This window comes from Choloepus didactylus, chromosome 4 (assembly GCF_015220235.1).
Source record: "Choloepus didactylus isolate mChoDid1 chromosome 4, mChoDid1.pri, whole genome shotgun sequence".
NCBI lineage: Eukaryota > Metazoa > Chordata > Mammalia > Pilosa > Megalonychidae > Choloepus > Choloepus didactylus.
In genome coordinates this window covers 96,841,458-96,861,527 of record NC_051310.1, presented here as the reverse complement: position 1 = coordinate 96,861,527, position 20,070 = coordinate 96,841,458, and positions in this window count along the sequence as shown.

Here is a 20,070-nt window from a genome sequence, read left to right as displayed (position 1 = left end):
GAAGGAACATTGGCACCAGGGGCAAATAGGGTGTCTGGCCCATGATCCTTCTCCCTGAAGTCTGAACTCTCATAAGGACCTACTCCTGTCAGATGGTCTCCAACAACCTGTGTCAGCATCCACTTTTGGTGTCCATTTTTCTGCCATGGCCTCTGACAGCAGGATGTATATGCAGGGTCTCCTTGCCCAGAGCCCAGCCCCTGTGGGTGTTGGGATCAGTCCTGGGTGTTCAGGTCTCTGGAGCTGCCTCTGGCCACCCACCTTGGGCACCTCACCCAGTCATTACTACTCCACCCCTGTGGTGTCATAGTGCATGTCGGGTCCTTCCAAGAAGTTTGCAAGTATAACTCCAAGAAGCAAGGGATCTGCTCTCAGATTTTCTTTCCAACCTTCTAGAGTTCCTACCCAAACCCCTCTGGCAGGCAGCATGTCTTTTTTTTGCCAGAGCTCTGAATTTTTGTTTCTTTTTAAGCAGGAACTAGATCTTATAACAGTATGCATTCTCTTTTCAAACACTTGATTTTGATAGAAACTTTATGCATTCCTTATGTAGAACTCTTTAGTTTCCAAAGATCCCCCTTCTTTCTCAAAAACAAACCATCAAACAAAACAAAAGACATAAATTCTGTAATTAGAAACCTTAGTTTTAAAGACTATTATTTATGAATTTACCAAATCCATTCAACAGCTCATTTGAGGTCTGTTGTCTTGCTATTCTAGGAACTAGGCTCAATCCTTCCATTCTAAGAACAGTTTATACAGCAAGTTATCACTGCTCCCTGACTAGTGAGTGGGGAAAAGGAAATGTGTTAAAAAGCATAAGAAAAAGGAAAGTTTAGTTAATATCTCAAAATATCATGAGCTAGAACCTAAGATGGTGGCTACGTGAGACAGGGCAAAATAACACCTCCATGAAAAATACTAGATAAAAACCAGAAGGTGACCCAGAATACTAGTTTCAGTGATGCACCAGCTGGACAAGGTCTGCTAGAACCACAGGGGCTGTACACTTGGTGAAAATGGGAGTCTGCATTCTGAAACGAGTGAGTAAGCCAGCTGAAAGACCTGCAGCCATGCTGTGGTGTGGGGAAGCCAGGGATTGGCATTTGGAGACAGACTGGTTCTTTTAAATAAAAAAGGGAAAAACCCAGGAGCGGCTGCAGTTGCAACGGTGGAAACCACACAGTGAAGCAAGGCAGGAGCAGTCTAAGCCAGCCTCTTGGTGTCTGGCATGGAGGATAGCCTGCTGCAGATTCCCTCAAGACCAGGGGGACAGAGGGGAGAGCCAGAAAGAGAAAGAAACCCCGCTGCCTGTAGCCACTCCCCGGTGGGCTGGAGACACTCCTTCCTGGGGCCATGCCCACAGCCCAGAGCCATGCCAGTAGTCCTGGAGCTGGGAAGGAGGAACTGTGCGAGGAGGGGGGGGGTGGAGACGCCCCATTCAGCCATCTTTGCATCAGGCTGAGAGCGTCCCTGCACGGCATGGTGGCCCGGGGCTTCCCTTGAGGGATGGCACACAGTTGTGACGTAGCATGGCCTTCCCCCAGCAGAGGTCCTGGAAGATCACAGCTGAGAAGGGGGACCTGCTCGGAGAACCCAGGGACGCTACATCAATGTCAGTGGTTTGTGGGTCAGCGTCAGAGAGGACCAGGAGCAGAACTGAAATAAAGGCTTAGACTCTTGCAACAGCCTTGAATCTCCGGGAACACCTGGGAGGTTTGAATATTAAACCTGACCTGCCTCCCGAGCCACCCGGACACATGCCCCACATTCAGGGCAGACGGCTCCAGCAACACACCCAAACTGAGTTCTCCAACGGAACCCCACAAGAATCATTTCCCCACACACCGCGGGGACAAGGTTGAGAAGAACTGATTTGAGGGGTATAGGTGACTCGCACATGCCATCTGCTGGTTAGTTAGAGAAAGTGTACGCCACCAACTTGTGTTTCTGAAAAATTAGATTGGTATCTGTTTTTTTTACAACTTGAAAGAACCCTATCAAGCAAAGCAAATGCCAAGAGGCCAAAAACAACAAAAAATCTTAATGCATATGATAAAACCAGACAATATGGAGAATCCAACTCCAAACGCACAAATCAAAATATCAGAAGAGACACAGTACTTGGCACAATTAATCAAAGAACTACAATCGAGGAACGAAAACATGGCAAAGGATTTAAAGGACATCAAAAAGACCATGGCCCAGGATATAAGCGATATAAATAAGACCCTAGAAGAGTATAAAGAAGGCATTGCAAGAGTAAATTAAAAAATAGAAGATCTTACGGAAATAAAAGAAACTGTTGGCCAAATTAAAAAGACTATGGATACTCACAATACAAGATTAGAGGAAGCTGAACAACGTCTCAGTGTCCTAGAAGTCCACAGAACAGAAAATAAAAGAACAAAAGAAAGAATGGAGAAAAAAATTGAAAAAATCAAAATGGATCTCAGGGATACGATAGATAAAATAAAACGTCCAAACTTAAGACTCATTGGTGTCCCAGAAGGGGAAGAGAAGGGTAAAGGTCTAGAAAGAGTATTCAAAGAAATTGTTGGGGAAAACTTCCCAACCTTCTACACAATATAAATACACAAAGCGTAAATGCCCAGCAAACTCCAAATAGAATAAATACAAATAAACCCACCCCAAGACATATTCTGATCAGAATGTCAAATACTGAAGAGAAGGAGCAAGTTCTGAAAGTAGCAAGAGAAAAGCAATTCACCACATACAAAGGAAACAACATAAGACTAAGTTGTGACTACTCAGTGGCCACCATGGAGGTGAGAAGGCAGTGGCATGACATATTTAAAATTCTGAGAGAGAAAAATTTCCAACCAAGAATACTTTATCTAGCAAAACTCTCCTTCAAATTTAAGGAGAGCTTAAATTTTTCACAGACAGACAAATGCTGAGAGAGTTTGCCAATAAAAGACCTGCCCTACTTCAGATACTAAAGGGAGCCCTACCGACAGAGAAACAAAGGAAGGAAAAAGAGATATAGAGAATTTTAACAGACATGTATAGAACCTTACATCCCAAATCACCAGGTCACTCATGTTTCTCTAGTGATCATGGATCTTTCTCCAGAAGGGACCATAAGCTGGGACATAAAACAAGCCTTAATAAATTAAAAAAAAAATTTTGAATACATTCAAAGCACATTCTCTGACCACAATGGAATACAAATAGAAGACAATAATTTTTGAATTGTAACTCCACTATTTACTTCCTACATGATATAAAATACACAAACTCTAATGGCAAATCAGTGGTTTTGAACTCAACATAAAATATGTAATTTTAGACAACTATATAAACGTGGGGAAATGGAGGAGTATAGGAACATAGTTTATGTGTCCTATGGAAGTGAAGGTTGTACCAAAGAAAAACAAGATTGCTAAGGATTTAAGAGGTTAATTTTAAGCCCCACAGTAAACACAAATAAATTATCAGAGAATATGAACACAGAGATGAAAAGTAGAGTATGGGTTAAGAGAAATAGGAGAAGGGGCAATGGGGAGTTAAGAAATGAGTGTAGGATTGCTGTTTGAGGTGAAGGGAAATTTCTAGTAATTGATGGTGGGAAGGAGATAGCATCACAACATTCTCAATGTGATTAATCCCACTAATAGAATGCTAGGGAGGGGTTGGAATGGGAAGATTCAGGCTGTATATATGTTTCCACAATTGAAAAAAATAAAAAATAAAAATGACATTCTAAATAGAGGACAATTGAATGCCAAGGATGAACCTGGATGGGATTGGAGGATGGAGGACAGAAGGCTCAAAGGGACACAGTTGAGACATAAGGAAAAGGAAATACAGAATGTAAGCTTTGTGTCATTGCTGAATCTCTTGTACTTCTTAGCTGTGCTTAATGGGATTGCATAAAAGAATGTGCCTGTTCATAGGAAGTGTGTATGTGAATTATAGTGTTTGTTCAAGGATGTGTGCAGCTAGCTCTCATATGTTCAGAAGACAGAGCAATAGATGATGGATGATAGATAGGGAGGGAGGGAGGGAGGGAAAGAACTAGCGATGTGACAGCATGTTAAAGTTGGTGGATTGGGGTATCAGGGGAGGGGGGTCAGGGTATGCTGGAGTTCTGTATATGGGGTTTGTATTATTTTTGCAACTGTTCCTATAACTTTGAATTTATTTAAAAAAAATGAATACATTTAAATATTCTAGTATAAAATACTGTTTGTAAAGACCATGAAACAATGAGATGTGCAATGTTAGAATGATATAATAAAAGTAAGTCAAAATGTAAAAAAAAAATATCATGGGCTACACAAATACACATAGATTTCAAACAGGAAAGTAAACAACCTTGAAGATCAAAAGAAATGGAACACCGTGTACACATTAGTACCTTATTCACAAATCTGTAATTGAGAGGCAGTTTTGCAATGAAAGAATACGAGGCCAGGAGTTAAGAGACTGCATTCAGGGTTCTCCAGAGAAACAGAACTGACATGATATACATACACAGACACACACACACACACACACACGTGTGTGTGTGTGTGTGTATATATATAATTTATTATAGGAATTGGCTCATGTCATCAAGGGGATTGGCAAATCTGAATTCCATAGGGCAGGCTGTAAGTTGGGAACTTCAATGAATGTTTCAGTGAATTCTCCAGGAAAAGCTGATTGGCTGAAGTAGAGATATAAATTCTCAATTGATCAAATGGGACTTCTCTCATTGTGGAAGGCAATCTCCTTTGTTAATTGTGGATGTAATCAGCCATACATGCAATCAACTTACTGATGACTTAAATCCACGAAATACTCTCACAGTAAAAATTAAGCCAGTGCTTGCTTGACTGGACACTGAGATGGTCTGAAGCTGTATGTACCTCCACAAAGGTCAGATTCCTAAAGCTAATCCATTTCTGGGGGTGTGGACCCACTGCGAGTAGGATCTTAATTTGAGATGTGACCCACCTCATTCAGGGTGGGTCTTAATTCTTTTACTGGAGTCCTTTATAAGAGATGAAAGACAGAGAGAAGGCACAGAAAGAAAAGACATAGAGAGAAAAGTCAGAGAAGCTGAAAGAGGACACACAGAAAACAGAAAGAAACCACAGAAAGCAGAGAGGAAGCCACTGTAGCCAGAAACCGGAAGCAATGAAACCCGGGAGAAAAGGGAGAGACCAGAAGTTGTCGCCATGTGCTTGGCCATGTGACAGAGGAGCTGAGGATGGTGGGTAGCCAGTCTTTAGGGAGAAAGTATCTCCTGTTGATGCCTTGATTTGGAAATTTTCACAGCCTCAGAACTGCAAACTTGTAAGTTAATAAATCCCTATTGTAAAAGCCAACCCATTTCTGGTATATTGCATTTTGTCAGCGTTAGCAAACTTAAACAGACACCATAACCTAGCCAAGTTGACACATGAACTTAACCATCACAGAGACCTAGGTTCTACATCTGCCCACACCACTAACTAGTAATATAATTATAAGTAATTTCCTATCTTGGTTTTTTAATCTATAAATAGAATATTTAACGAAACACATAAATATTTTATAGCTATTATTGAGTGGTAGAGCTGTTGATTATATAATTTTTCCTTTCTTATCTGTATTTTCTATTACTTTTAATGGGTATGAAATATTTAATCTGATTTTTTTTAATTTTTAAAAATGCAAAAAGCAAAGACTGCTATGAGGTCTTATTTTTTTCCCCACCTATCATATTGTCATATATCTTTAAGTGCTCCAAGACACCTGACAAAAGCACAGAAAAGTCCTCTCCAAATGAAGATCATGTCATACTAGGACTCAAATAATTTCTACAGGTAATTTTACAACTACAATATCCAGTATAGAATCTAAGATAACCAAGTACACAAGGAGACCATACAACATAAATGAGATCCATAGAATAAAACAGCAATAGAAGAGACCTCCATAGGCTCCAGATATTAGAATTATCAGATACATCCCGTAAGACAACTATGCTTGCCATGATAAAGGAGATGAAAACCAACCTTGAAAATTTCTGCAGAAAATTGGCAATCATAAAAAGTGACATAGCAAATTTTGAAAAGAACAAAGAGTGAATTCTAGAACTGCAAAATACAATAACTAAAATTTAGTTACATGGGTTTGGTGGATCAGATACTTCTGAAAATGACAGTCTAATTCTCAACTGCAATAATGGAAGCCAGAGATTGTGGAATGGTAAATTTACTAAATAGAAGAAAAATTACTTCCAATTCTATAACCAATAAAAACATTCCTCAAGAATGAGGGCAAATAACTAAGTTTTCAGAAAAGTAAAAACTGAGAGAATTTTCCACCAGAAGATACACATTATGTGAGAGTCTAAAGCATATAATTGGGATAGAAGGAACATGCTTGCAGATGGGAGGTTGGAGGTGAGAAAACAATGAAGATCAATTGAAAATAACAAGTAAAATCAAATCTAGATGATTTTTACTATACAAAAACAGGATTAAATAGGGCATAAAATATATCAAGAATGAAAATACAGAGCAAAACATAAGCAGGAATAAGGTAAATGGAGTTAAATTGTTCTAAGTACTTGCATTTATTAGAGGGGAAAGTATAGAAGTATCAGTTAATATCAAGCTATAATAAATCAAAAATCATATTGTCATTTCTCAGGTAACTACTAAAAGGATAGTAAAAGAAAGCATAGCTTCCAAACTAATAGAGGACAGAAATAGAGTATTAAAACATACTTAATTCAAAAGAAGGAATAAAAGAGATTAAAGGGAACATAGACAAAGAGGGACAAATATTATGCATTCAGTAAGATGGTATTTTTAATCCAAATATATCAAACAAAAAGAAAAAATATCCCACCCACATGCCATTTTAATGAGGCATCTAAAACATAAGTTTACAGAGAGGTTGAAACTAAACTAAAATGATGGAAAATATATAGATACATATTGCAAATACTAATATACTATGCAAACAGTAACCCAAAATATGGTGCACCTCTTCTGATATCAAAGATATAAAACAAAACTTTACTAGACATAATGAGGACTGCTTCATAATTTTAAAGGGTTCATTTCAATAGAAAATACATAATAAGTCTAGATTTCTGTACAACTAAATACTTTGGTCTCATAATTCAAATGTCAGTGAATACTATGAGCAATAAACAGACCCATAATCATAGTGGAAATTTTTAGCACCTTCTCTCAGTAATTTCTAGAAAAGACAGATGAAAAATATATAAGAATATAGAAGACTTAACACATTTTACAAATGGACATAATGGACATACATAGATCACTGCACCTAACATCTGAAGAATTCAGTCTTTTCAAAGGAACACTGATATTTACCAAAACTAACCACATCCCGGGCCATAACACAAGCCTTAATGGATTTCAAAGGACTGAAATCATGCAGAGTATATTCTCTGATCACAATGCCCAAGTGTTTGGAAATAAACTTCTAATAGCCCATCATCAAAGAAGAAATTCCAAAGGAAATTAGAAAACATTTTAAATTAAATTATTAATTTAATTCAAGTAAAATTAATTAAAGTAATTTCATTTAAATGAATATGCAATTTATAAAAACTTGCTGATTTCATATAAAGTTATGCTTGGAGGGAAATTTATAGCCATCAATGCATTTATTAGAAAATACGTAAGGAAGAAAATTAGTCAGATGAACTTACCTTTAAAGAAGTCAGTAAAATAATAACAAAATAAGCCTAAAAAAAGTAGAAGAAGGAAAATTACAATAACAAATGTTTAAAAAATTTTGGCAACATATTTTGCAGTCAAAGGTATGGAGAACCATACTTGCTAGAGGGAATGAAATTTTTTAGAAATACAAGGGCATTTTGTTAATATCTAAAAAATACATCTATTCTTTAACCTAGTGATTCTGCTTCTAAGAATATATTCCATAGATACATTCTCACACTTGGCCTAGATGCCAGAATTACTTCTTTTGGTAATAGCACAAGCAGAAGATTCTCAATAACCTAAGAGTTCATCAATAGGGAATCTAATAAATCAATTATGGTACCATATATCCTTTGGTACTTAAAAAATTTTAGAACAAGTGCCTATATTATCAAATGCATCTATAATTCCCTCATGTTTTCTTAAATTAAATTGAAATTAATCCTAGGTTTAGGCATATATATATATATATATATATATATATATATACACTTGTGGAAATTTGTACCTGAAGTGAAAGTCACAGAATATAATGAAACTAAACAAATGACAGTGTGATTGTAGTAAATGATCTCTAAGATTCCTTGGAGCTCTTAAAAGAAGAAGGATAAATGAAGGAAGGAAGGAAGGGAGGGAAGAAGGAAGGAGAATCAAGAAAGAAAAAGAAGAAAAATGTTCCTGCCAGGTTCTTATAAGGATGCATTATTAACATGACTTCTATCTCTTTCCCTAAAATTAATCTCAGGGGAACATCCAGAGGTTGGAAGGGGGGGACTTGGAAGACAGTTTTGGACTAGTGTATATGGATGATGACTTTGTACAGTAGGAGGATAAAATAGGAAAGGAAACACTGGAGTTGTCTTGTCTCTCCTCTTCCAGAGCCCCTATATGTTGGGTCTGTGACTTAGAAAAACAGGTGACCCAAGAGGTAAATTCAGGGCAGAGGAGAAGTCATGAGCTTGAACGGAGTGAAGAACAGCTGGGGGCGAACTGACCTCTGACAGTTTCTTCCCTGCTCCTTCCTTTCCAAATCCTCAGGGCCAGTGAATTACCTTGTAAGGAGCATCTCCTCCTAAGATATTTCTACTTGCTGGAAGAGAAACTCTTTATAACCTGAGGAGCTGTTTTGTGGGGTGAGGATTGACTTTGATTTTCTAGTACCAAAGGCTTTCTCCCCCGGGGCTCTTCCACTGCATCTCCCACCCCCTGAGCTGCCAGGGTTTCCTCTTTCTCCAAATGAAAGGCACAGGAGAAGAGCCAAAACCCCAGGAAAAATGATCTCCCCAGCTTAGATAACAACATACTTGAGGGGTCCAACTATTTCAAAAGACAAACCAGCATACTGGATTCCCAGAAATACCAGAAGAGATGGAATGAGAATTTTAAATTAGCCTGGTAAACATGTATCAAAATAAAAGAGGTTAATAACAATATGAACATATATTTAAAAAAAACCACAGTCATGAGTACTGGGTATGAAAACATAATAATTGAAAAAATACATAGATTGTTTATAACTAAATGGATTAAGCTAAAGAACAATTTAGCAAAATTGGAGACCAGATTGAAAAAACTGTCCAGAAATAAGAAAGAGAAGTCAGAGAAATAGAAACAAATATAAAAAGCTAATAGAAACGGAAAAAGAGTGTAGAAGTGCCACTATCTGATTCATAGTAATGTAAAAAGAGAAATAAAACTGGAGAGGAGGAAATATTTGAATGAATAATAGAGGTACATTTCCTGGAATTAGGAAAAATATGAGAAATTTTAGATAGAAAATTCCCATAGAACCAAAGAAGAGAGATACGGGAACAATCTACATCTAAACACATTATAATAAAATTAGATATATCAAAGGCAAATTCTATAAACTTAAGAATGGTACAGATCACATACTAACAAAACAAGAATTGCATTAACATCAGATAACAAGAAAACAATGGACAAATTATTTAAAATATTAAAGCTAACTCAGAACTGAGAATTTTATATCCAACCAAATTATCATTTGAATGACAGTTAAATAAGAGGAAATGATAGAAAAAAATTTTCAGGCATACATAGCATCAGTAGTTTTGCCACACAAAGATCCAGATCTCTTCAAATTGGCAAATATCTGAATAAATGGAGTTACATAATTTGGATGAACCCACTTTGAATTCAGTATTCTTATACATATTGATGGGAGTCTAACTTTTTAGAAACTTCTTGGAGGGCAATTTGGAATTTTGTATCAGAAGCTGTAAAATAGTTCTGAATATTTTTCTTAATGAAATAATTGGACAAGTGAGCAAAAATGTGAATTAAAACAACCTATCATAATTGGAAATACAACGGAAAAAATGCAGCCATAAAATGATGATACAAAATAATTTACTGACATATAACTATATTTTGATCATACTATTAAAGTTTTTAAAAAGCATCATATGGAATATTACCCTCCCATTTAAAAATGCATATTCAAATATAAACATATGCCTCCCTAACTCTGTGTGTAACAGAGGCAGATTTATCCTTACTCTAATGAAGCTGAAGCTTCAGTATCCCACATTTACACCAGCCCCTGGCAAGTCCCTAGGAGGAGCCCTAGCAATTTGCAAAAATAAAATATTGTAACTGCAATGGGTTAAGAACCCTGCCTCTTTACATTCTGACTTCCTTTCCATCACTCTCTTGTGGCAAGGTGTCGGAATGGCCTTGGGCAATTTGGGGATCTGGCTAAAAGAAAGTAGAGCTAGGGATGCATTTCATTAGGGTTTAGTGAGATATGTTTGTGTGGTCAAAGTCACTTCCATGTACTTAAGTTGTTGCCGGGAGAGAGTGGCCTCCAAGAACACTTCTTACCCACTGTGCTACCTCACTCAGCAGCCTAGCACACAGGGGCAGAGCCAGAGGAGATACTGCACTACGAGTGTGTCCCGTGGTGCCCAAAACCAAAAAATGTGTGGCATGTGAGGAATCAAGATTTTAAATGCATAGAACCAAAGTTATCCTGCAAAAAACTTTCAAATCATTACATGAATAAGTAGATAATTCAGATCTTACCAGCATCTAATCAAAATAGAATTTTTGACCAGGTAATATAGCATAAACAATTCTAAACACACAATATGCATTACTTTCTTTTTTTGACAGGAATCATATGAAGCAAGAATGTATCAGCCTTCCTGCGTTTGCAGAGCATAAGTATGTAATGTACTACAAACCTTGAGTAATTTTTGTGTGAAGTCATTTTATTTATCCCATCTTATTAGATCTCATTTTAAGATGTCTGACACTTCTGTCTGTTGGTTCCATGAAACAGTGCTCAAAATTCCACCTACACAGTGAAATGACCTGAAAAAACATGTGCTACTGTGACAAAATGCCTACATGTATTCATTCATAAGTCAATGCACATAGTAGAGTAATTTGATTACATATTTATGTACCTCATTATGAATTTATAAAGTGCATTGGAATCACTCTTGTGTATGTTTAATTATACATTAATTTTGGTATATCTAATGATTGTACCAAAATGCAAACTTAATGAGAATAAAGTATCTTACTGGAAGCCTGTTATATAGACTTTAATTTTTTAAAAATGTCAAAGATTATCGCATTGTAGCACAATGAAAAATAAAATTGTGATGCTAATGATCAAAGCCATAAAGAGAAAGAAAAGAATTAAGATAGCCAAGGAAATAATGTTAGTGAAAATGACAGGCGAGATTATGAAAATTAGGAGAGTTGAACATTCTCAAACAAAATGAAAAAGCACAAGGGAGATAAAAGTACTAATAAATAAAAGCATAATTTGTATGGTCAGCAGAGCATCCATGAAGGTCAGCAGCAACTTCATTTTAATGAATTATTTGATTTCAGAAAATACTGTGATCTTTTATTGTGCTCTGATATGATAAGCAATAATTCCATTCAATTAGGTTTAATTAAATATGGTTGTTTTTTCAAAGTTATGATCCAATAATAGATAACAATAGAAAATTTAAAAATATATGCAATGGACAAATTCTATTTCTCTAGAAGATATTTTGAAAAATAAATTTTAATGGTCTCCTTATCCGATCTGATTAAAGGTTGCATACATTGCTTTCTTTTTAATCAGTTTTTAACATGACAAACATTGTTGATATCAGGCAACATTTCTGACTGGGAAAATATATTGAAACTCGAAAGTCATGAATTATTGAGTATAAGAAGATGATGTTTACTTGAATTGCATGTAGATCAAATAAAAATGAAATAGAACACTATATTTAGGAACACACAAATATTCTTTCAAAAGACTAAAAATAGTCTGTTGGTTATTAAGTTTTTTTGTTAAAAAGGCTTGCCTTTCAGGAGTCGTGATTCAAAGTGGTGTTCTTCAAATAATGGAGATTTAATGAGCATTATCAAACTATTTGCCATATGAGCACTTAAAGAAATGTCAAAATGAAAAAAAATTAATTTGACTTATTTATTCACAAGAGTTCATGAAGAATTCATTATAAGTCTTACTTGAAATTAAACAAAGTAATTGAAATAATGGTAACCAATTGTATATCAAAGAAATAACTCAGACACTAAATACTAAAATGTACTGAATCCATTATTGTACATTTTATGCCAGATGTCGTAAATAATGCCCTTCTTCTGCATTCATAATGCAATAGAAAAAATATAAGCAATTTTAATTTTTTCGCCAACTACAAATCATCTATTTGAGACTTGAGTCAAGAAAAGAGAAAGAAGTTCTAGAAGATTCTACCCTGCTGTTAAAATTTGTGGTATGTCAGATAACACTGCAGCTGATGTTAAAAGGTGAGAATAAATTAAGACAAGGCTCTTTAAAAACATTGATACATACCCAGAATACATGCAGGACATTGCTTCACCAGTACCTCAACTCGCTTTCTACTTCATTATTTTGCAAGTTAGACATTTTCCTTTCAGGTTCTTCTTGTGGATGGGGTTGTTTGCCAACTTAGATTTTTTTTCTTCTGGAGTCCAAGTATAATGAGATTAATATTGGATTAAGTCATTTCCATGGAGATATGACCCACCCAACTGTAGGTGATAGCTCTGATTAGATAATTTCCATGGAGGTGTGGCCCGGTCCATTCAGCATGGGCCTTGATTAGTTTACTAGAGCCCTATATAAGAGCTCAGACAGAAGGAGCTTGCTGCTGGAACTTACAGAGATATTTTGAAGATGGCCATTGAAAGCAGACTTTTACTCTGGAGAAGTTAAGAGAGGACAAACACCCCAAGAGCAACATTTTGGAGAATGCCATTTTAAAACTCAACCTGGGAGCAAGCAGACACAGCCACATGCCTTCCCAGCTAACAGAGGTTTTCCGGACGCCAATGGCCATCCTCCAGTGAAGATACCCTATTGTTGATGACTTACCTTGGACACTTAATGGCCTTAAGACTGTAACTTTGTAACCAAATAAATCCCCTTTATCAAATCCAATCCATTTCTGGTATTCTGCAAAAAGGCACACACCCCCAGGCCTAACAGCTTCAGTGGTTCCCAGTGTCAAGAGAATCAAATCCAAATTCTCACCTGACAATGAAGGCCACATCCATACTGGGCTCCCACCACACACACACACACAAACTTTCAATGCACCTTTGGGCTCAGGCACACCAGGCCACAGACAATTCCTTGATGATGGGTGTGCTTTGAGTTGTATGTATGCAACAACTCACACATGAGTCTGGGTACTGCAAGGAGCACCTCTCATTTTGCTCAGACATTCTACCTGCCTGCTCTACTGCACACACAGTGTGCAGAGCCGAGTCCAGCACATACATCATGTCCAGCCAATGCATTCTGAATTGATAGACGTGCTTCAAAAGTTTCATTGATTCAAAGCAGTGAAGGGAAAACAACACAATCATTAAAAAGAGGTAGCACAGTGTAACAGAAAAAGCTCTGATTTATGCAAAGGCCAATACAATCTGTGATGCTGGCCAACATATCAGAGCACCTCCTGCTAGAAGTGAGGAAATCAAGGCCTGGAGAGGGAAGGGAAGGGGTGGGCCCAGGTGATAGGTAGTCTGTAGCAGGCAGGGCTGGTGCCAGGGTCTCTGTGGCCCAGCAACATTGTCTCTCCATCTCAGCTTGCTGCCTCTGACGTTTTATACTTCAGAGACAGGCTATTTTGTGGTTCCATCCATCTGATTTTGTTTTCGTATGGCACAAGTTTCCAGGAAAACAAGCACACAGATAAATAAACTTAGCGTCATTTAAAAATGTTCATAAAACCCAGAACCATTATCCAAAGGGCATTTGTATGTTCTGGAGGACTCAAAGAGGAATTTAGGTTTGGGGAATTGTGATGTTGGAAGGGCTCTCGGTGATGTCCCAGCCCACACTCCATGGGAAAAGAATCCTGATGGACGGTTCGCCTGCTTCTGCTTGACATTTCGGAGAGCAGGGGCCTCAATTTTAGCACCACATCTACTGCTAGATCACCTAGAGCAAATCATTTCACTTCCTTGAGACTCAGTTTCCTCATCTACACAGTGGGGTAGAGGTTGGAATGAAATGCTCTACAAGTTTCCATAGCATCATACCCACTTCTTTGAAATTCTAGCATTCTAATGCTTCTATGACATAGACACATCTGGGGGCCAATCTCATTGCTGAACAGTTTTATTCTTAGATCTGAAAGCATGACTCTTGTTTGAACAGGAAATAGCCTTCTTCATGCAATGTGATGGGAATCAATGGGCAAGGAAAGAACAGTCCTCTCTCTCAATCTGGTGACTGGCCTGTGTGTCGCCCAGGGCACAAAGCAGAGTCTGTTTACCCTTGGCTGCCCTTGAGGAAATGAGGTTTCCCCCTGAGTGTCTCCAGTTTTTCTACAGAGGCTGTCAAGCCTTTTAATTACACCCTGTCACAAACCCCAGTCCTGGTCAGAGAGGAAAAATGCCCCAGGGCTACTCAGGCCCTGGTGGCTGCAAAGAGGAGACACCCTTCAGACTCTATTTCTTTCTTTGTGAGGACCTCTCCTTGTTGCCAACAATGGCGAATTCATGGGCCCTCGCTCAAGAGGAACAAACCACCAGGAAGCTGCTCAGGCTGCCGTGACTGACACACTGAGTGGGGCTGGGGTCTGGATCACCAAACTTTGATCTGTGGCAGGCAGATCTCAAAAGGCCCTCCTGCCTGATTAAGTTTCTTGATTCCCTTGATAAGTTTCCACAAAAAGGACTGTGGCCTCAGCTCCACCTCAGGTGAACTGCTCTGCTGGGTTGTTTTATCTCTAAGCAACATCAAGATCTTTAATGAGAAACAAATAATGGAAGCATATGATCTAAATTTAATTCTAAAATGAAAGCCACCTTTCAGACCATATTACCTGTATAATCAAAGGGCTGCCTTTTAGAAAGGACCATTTCCCTTGGAAAATTGCACTGTATAAGTGATGAAAAGGTGTTGCCTAGTCCAGACTACTACCACTACGCCTCCTCGTGACAATGACTAACATTTATTGAGAAATGACAATGCAATAAACACTCTAGTAAATGCATTATTTCATTAAATCCTCAAGACAATTTTATGATGTAAGACCCATAATTATCTCCATGTTACAGATGAGGAAACTGAAGTTTGGAGAGTTTGAGCAATTTGCTCCTGGTGACACAACTAGGAAATTGTGGAACTAGTAAGTGGTAGAACCTGGATTTGAAATTAAAACCCAAAGAGGAGGAAATGACTTGCAGAGAGTAATACAAAATTGCAACACAACCAAGGTCTTATGGTCCCTCCTGCTATTCCTGGCACTGCCCCTCTCTGAGAGGAGAACAAAATATGTAGTGATGGGAGAAAGAACATAACACACTCAGGATTATTCAGTGCTAAGAGAATTGAAATGTCTTTCAAAGCATCTATGGTTATAATCCCATTTTAAAGTGCTTCTCAGAATTAGTTCTGCAAATCAGACATGGGCTGTCCTCATGAACACAGAACCTCTCAACCAAAATATTGGATTATCTTCCAAAGATAGGCAATAGATGAGGGAACCAGCATGGTAGTACAGAAATACATGAATTTGTGGAGACATACGTTTAATCTTACCTCTGTCATTCATCATCCATGTAACTGTGGGCCAATCATTTCCATCTGTCTGAGACTCAGTTTTCTCACTGCAAAATGGGAACAATAATAATCTGTAATGTTTTAGGTTGCACTGTGAGTTAGAGATAATACATGTAAAGTACCTCACATATAATGGGCTCTCAATAAATGTCAGTTTTCCTTTTAGAAAATTGTCTTTGCAATATCAATACTTTATCCTTAGCATGAATAATTGTGATACGCATACAGCTATTGATAACATAACATACCAGTGTGTCTTGACACCATGCTTGGGAATTTCTGCTTTGGATATTAGACCAGTCGTTCCCAGTTTAACTCTTCTCAGTTTGACACTACATTTTGGTCAATGTGTGAAATATATTTATTGAATCTAAGCATGTCTGTTATCATGGAGAAATCTTTTAGGTGGAATATTAAACTAAATGGGCTCAACAAATCTAGTACCCCTGCAAAGAGTACAAAGTAGTTCCTTGTTCCTTGGGCTTTTAGGGAGAGTTATATTCTTTTGCCTCTTCCACAGTTTGGCTATCATTGAGAAATATGATACGGAAGTCAGAAAGATGGAGATTAAAAATATCAGTTTTTCTGTAGCGTCAGACCTGAGAACCATGTCTTGCATTTGTCCTGCAATTAAACTTGAAGACACCCTCTGAGAGCTTCAGATTTCCTTTTCACCACCCACCACCCCTTCTCAAGGGCAACACCTGCAGTAGCTGACATGGAATGGTTGAGAATGGCTGTATCCTGCAGACAATCTGATCCAAAATGAAAGATAGCTAAAAGAGCTTTGCCCTCCACCTCCAGTGGTTTCTTCTCCTAATGTCACCACTCATCTAAGGCTGTTTTCTCAGAGAAGAAGGGAGTGAAGGGGGTAGAAAGAAGAATGTAAGTGTTACTTCAAACTACTTTATCCTGGGAGGCCAATATCTCTCTTGCAAACATGAGGACAGGGAATTAGAGTTCCCCATCCCCACCCCAATTTAGGTATAGAGTGAAACCAAATGCCCTGCTTCAAGGGCCTATGAACAGATGTGATATGCATGGGGTGAGATTCTGCACTAATCGTGACATGGTGCAAAACAGTAATCAGAGGAATTGAAATATACCTGTGGATATTTTCACAAATATGTTGACATACAGTCCTCCTGTGGTAGTTAATAATTACTGCTAACTAGTTTGGTGCTGTCTTGATTTTTCAGCCTTTCATCAATGCCACCCAAAACTCTTTTGCTTGTTTTGCAATTGGGAAACCAAAGAAGGCCCAGAGAGGTGAAGAGTTAGGATTCAAATCTGGGTCCCCTAATACACAGATCAGAATCTTCAAGAAGAGAAATAGACTGTGCAAGCAAGTCAAAGGTGTGGGTGCCTGGCTAACCCCTACCATTGAGTAATTGCTGAAGGCTGCCACCTTAGGTGGCCCTGAGCCAATGAGTTCAGAGGGGATGAGTACAGCTGCCACTCAGCAGCAGCCTGAGCCAAAAGCAGTTAAAGACTGGCTCCCTGGAGAGAGGAGAGCACGTTAATGATATGATCTGTCTATTTTAACAAGGCAGTCTTGGAGAAATTAAGCATAGAGGAGGAGTGTGTTGCTCAGAGTCCAGTGGATAATCTATTCAAGGCAAAAGGTTGTTAAAGATAATGAGGATGAGCATTAACATTTATAGAAACATTTTATGTGATGGGAAATGTGCTATTTGCTTTGCATGGTTTATGCCATTTATACCTTATAAAACCTTATGCATGAGACACTATTGTTACCCACATTTTCACAGATGAGGAAACCAAGGCTACGGGTTTCTAACCATTCCTTAAGCACTTCGAACTTGCTCCCATCTCAGAGCCTGTGCGTTTGCTGGTCTCTGTCTGGAATACACCCCACCCCCACCCCCCAGATCTTCACCCAGTTGGCTCTTCAAATGCTTCAGGTGTGCACCCAAAAGTTACTTCCTCTGGGAAACCCTCCTGACAAACTAAAAGAGCACTCCCAATGAACTCTCCATCCCCTCACTCTGCTTGGCTTCTCTTCATGGTGTTTATCGAAATGAGATCACGTGTATATGTGTTTGCTACTTGTCACCTCTACTGGAATGGAAGCTCATGATCCGATTCACTGCTGCCCCCTGTTTAAAGCAGAGCCTGGCACATAGTAGGTGCTAAATAAACTTTTTTTTGATGAAGAGATGCCTAAAATGTCACTATCAGCAAGCAGTAGAAGCCAGACTTGGGTCTAAGCGTCCTGGCTCCAGCATCTGCTCTCCTATCCACTACTCTGAATGGCCCTTAAGTTTGATTCATGCTTCCCAAAGATGCCTCTACTCCTTCAGTGACAGTGCCTACAGGTCAGTAAACAAAAGCAGGGATGCTTTAGGCACCATGCAAATCAGTTTTCCACTGTAGGTCCTTGAGCTGATTACTTTAAAGCCAGAGAACTCACAATTATCAAAAGCTCTCCTAAAGGTTAAATCTGTCTGTTGTTACTTCTTTGAATATTTTCTTCCTCCACTTCTTGTTCTTTCTTTCAGGAACATCTATTAAGTCAACACTGAAGCTTTCAAATCTGTCTTCCACCTAACTTTTTCAACTTTTTTGAGCTTGCAATATCACTCTGTAACTGTTACTTTTTGAGAGCATTATTTGGCTTAAACATCCACTTGATTAATTTGGTATTTGTCTGTGTTCCTTTTGCTTTTTATATCAATCATTGAGTGTTTATTCCAAAGATCCAAATTTTAATTTTCAAGATGTCGAATTGATTTTTTAGAGACGCAATGTCTTCTATTACGTCTCAGAGACTATTAACGTATCTATCGTAAAGCCTCTTGACCATTTCCCTGAACAGCAATTGTTCTCTTTGTTGGGTTTGTTAACCCTCTTGCATGGCACTGCTTATCCCCAGCATTTGATTCTTCTCGTGTGTGTGCCAGCGTCCATGGATCTGAAAATCTTCACCCAGCTCTGTGCTGGCCTTTTTCTCTACAGCTGCTTCCAGTGACCACAGGGAGCAGAGGGTCATGCTGCTCACAGGGGAGCCATCAGCCACTCCTCCTGGGGATCACCATGCATGCAGGGCGCTGCTGCTTCTCTGGCCCCACTGCCCCTGCTCACTGGGTCTCAGGGTAGCACCCTCTGCTGTCTACTGTTTGTCACACAGAACTTGCCCCACCCACTGTGGACTCCCAGACCGTTTCCCTGATGGCTGCCCTACTGCACCCTCCCATGCGCAACTTCCCAGCCCCAAATGCAGAACTCCCAAGCAGTCCTCTCATACTCTGCATCTTTTGTTCTATGATTCATCTGTCTAATCTGATCCCACCTGCTTCCTCTCTTTGAGAGCTTCTGTCTAATAACTGGCCAACTGGGAGGATGAGTTTTTGTTCCAGGGCAATAAAAATTGAACATGGGTCTGCTGAGTCTTGTCCCTGCTCTTTGCATGCCATTGCCCCTCCTTACCATTTTGTTGTTTTGTAAGTTTAGAAAGAAATCTCTAGTGCAGAGCTGAGCAAAAGCAAAAACAAAGCCAAAAACACTAACAACAAGAAAAAAACAACCCCAAAATCCAAAAACTCAGTGGTTTGAAAAATTAACAATATCCATTTAGGTGTCTATAATACAGTCCCATTGAGTTTACTGTATGCTGTTTGATAGAGTTGTCTCTCAGAACACCCGGTTGTCAATGCCATCCCTGGGCTCCAGGGTCCCCAAGGCTGGGGGCACTTATTCAATAATTCACTTAGCATTGTCCCTCGGGGAGCAATGCAAGTCCTGTCTACCCCTCAGTTGATCCTGTTGGTCAGAGATATAAAGCTTCCTGCTGTCTGTGAAGTCACCTTATATGTGAAAACATGTTCACATGTTCACTTTAAATGAACAAGGTGTTCCTAAGTGAGGAGGGTCTGTGGAGAAAGCATCCTGCCTGGCTCCTGGCTCAGTGATCCCACGGGACACGCAGCTGCAGCCTCCATCCGACAAGAGACAATACGCTGCCTTATGAAGACTTTTCTAGTTTCCTTTCGAACAGGGAGCACCCTGAGGGCGGGATCCACTGTATGCTCATCTGAGTACCCCTCTGGCACCCAGTAGTAGAAGTGCTGTGCTACGTACATGTTCTCGTTGTGAGCTGATGTCGATACTATTTACTGAAACCGAAATGTTCATGATTGTTTTTCAAAGATCAGAATCAAATATTATTTACCAGACTGTGTTTGATTTCATAAATTACCCACACTCATTGGGTCAACTGTCAACCAATAGGAACAGATGGTTTGATTT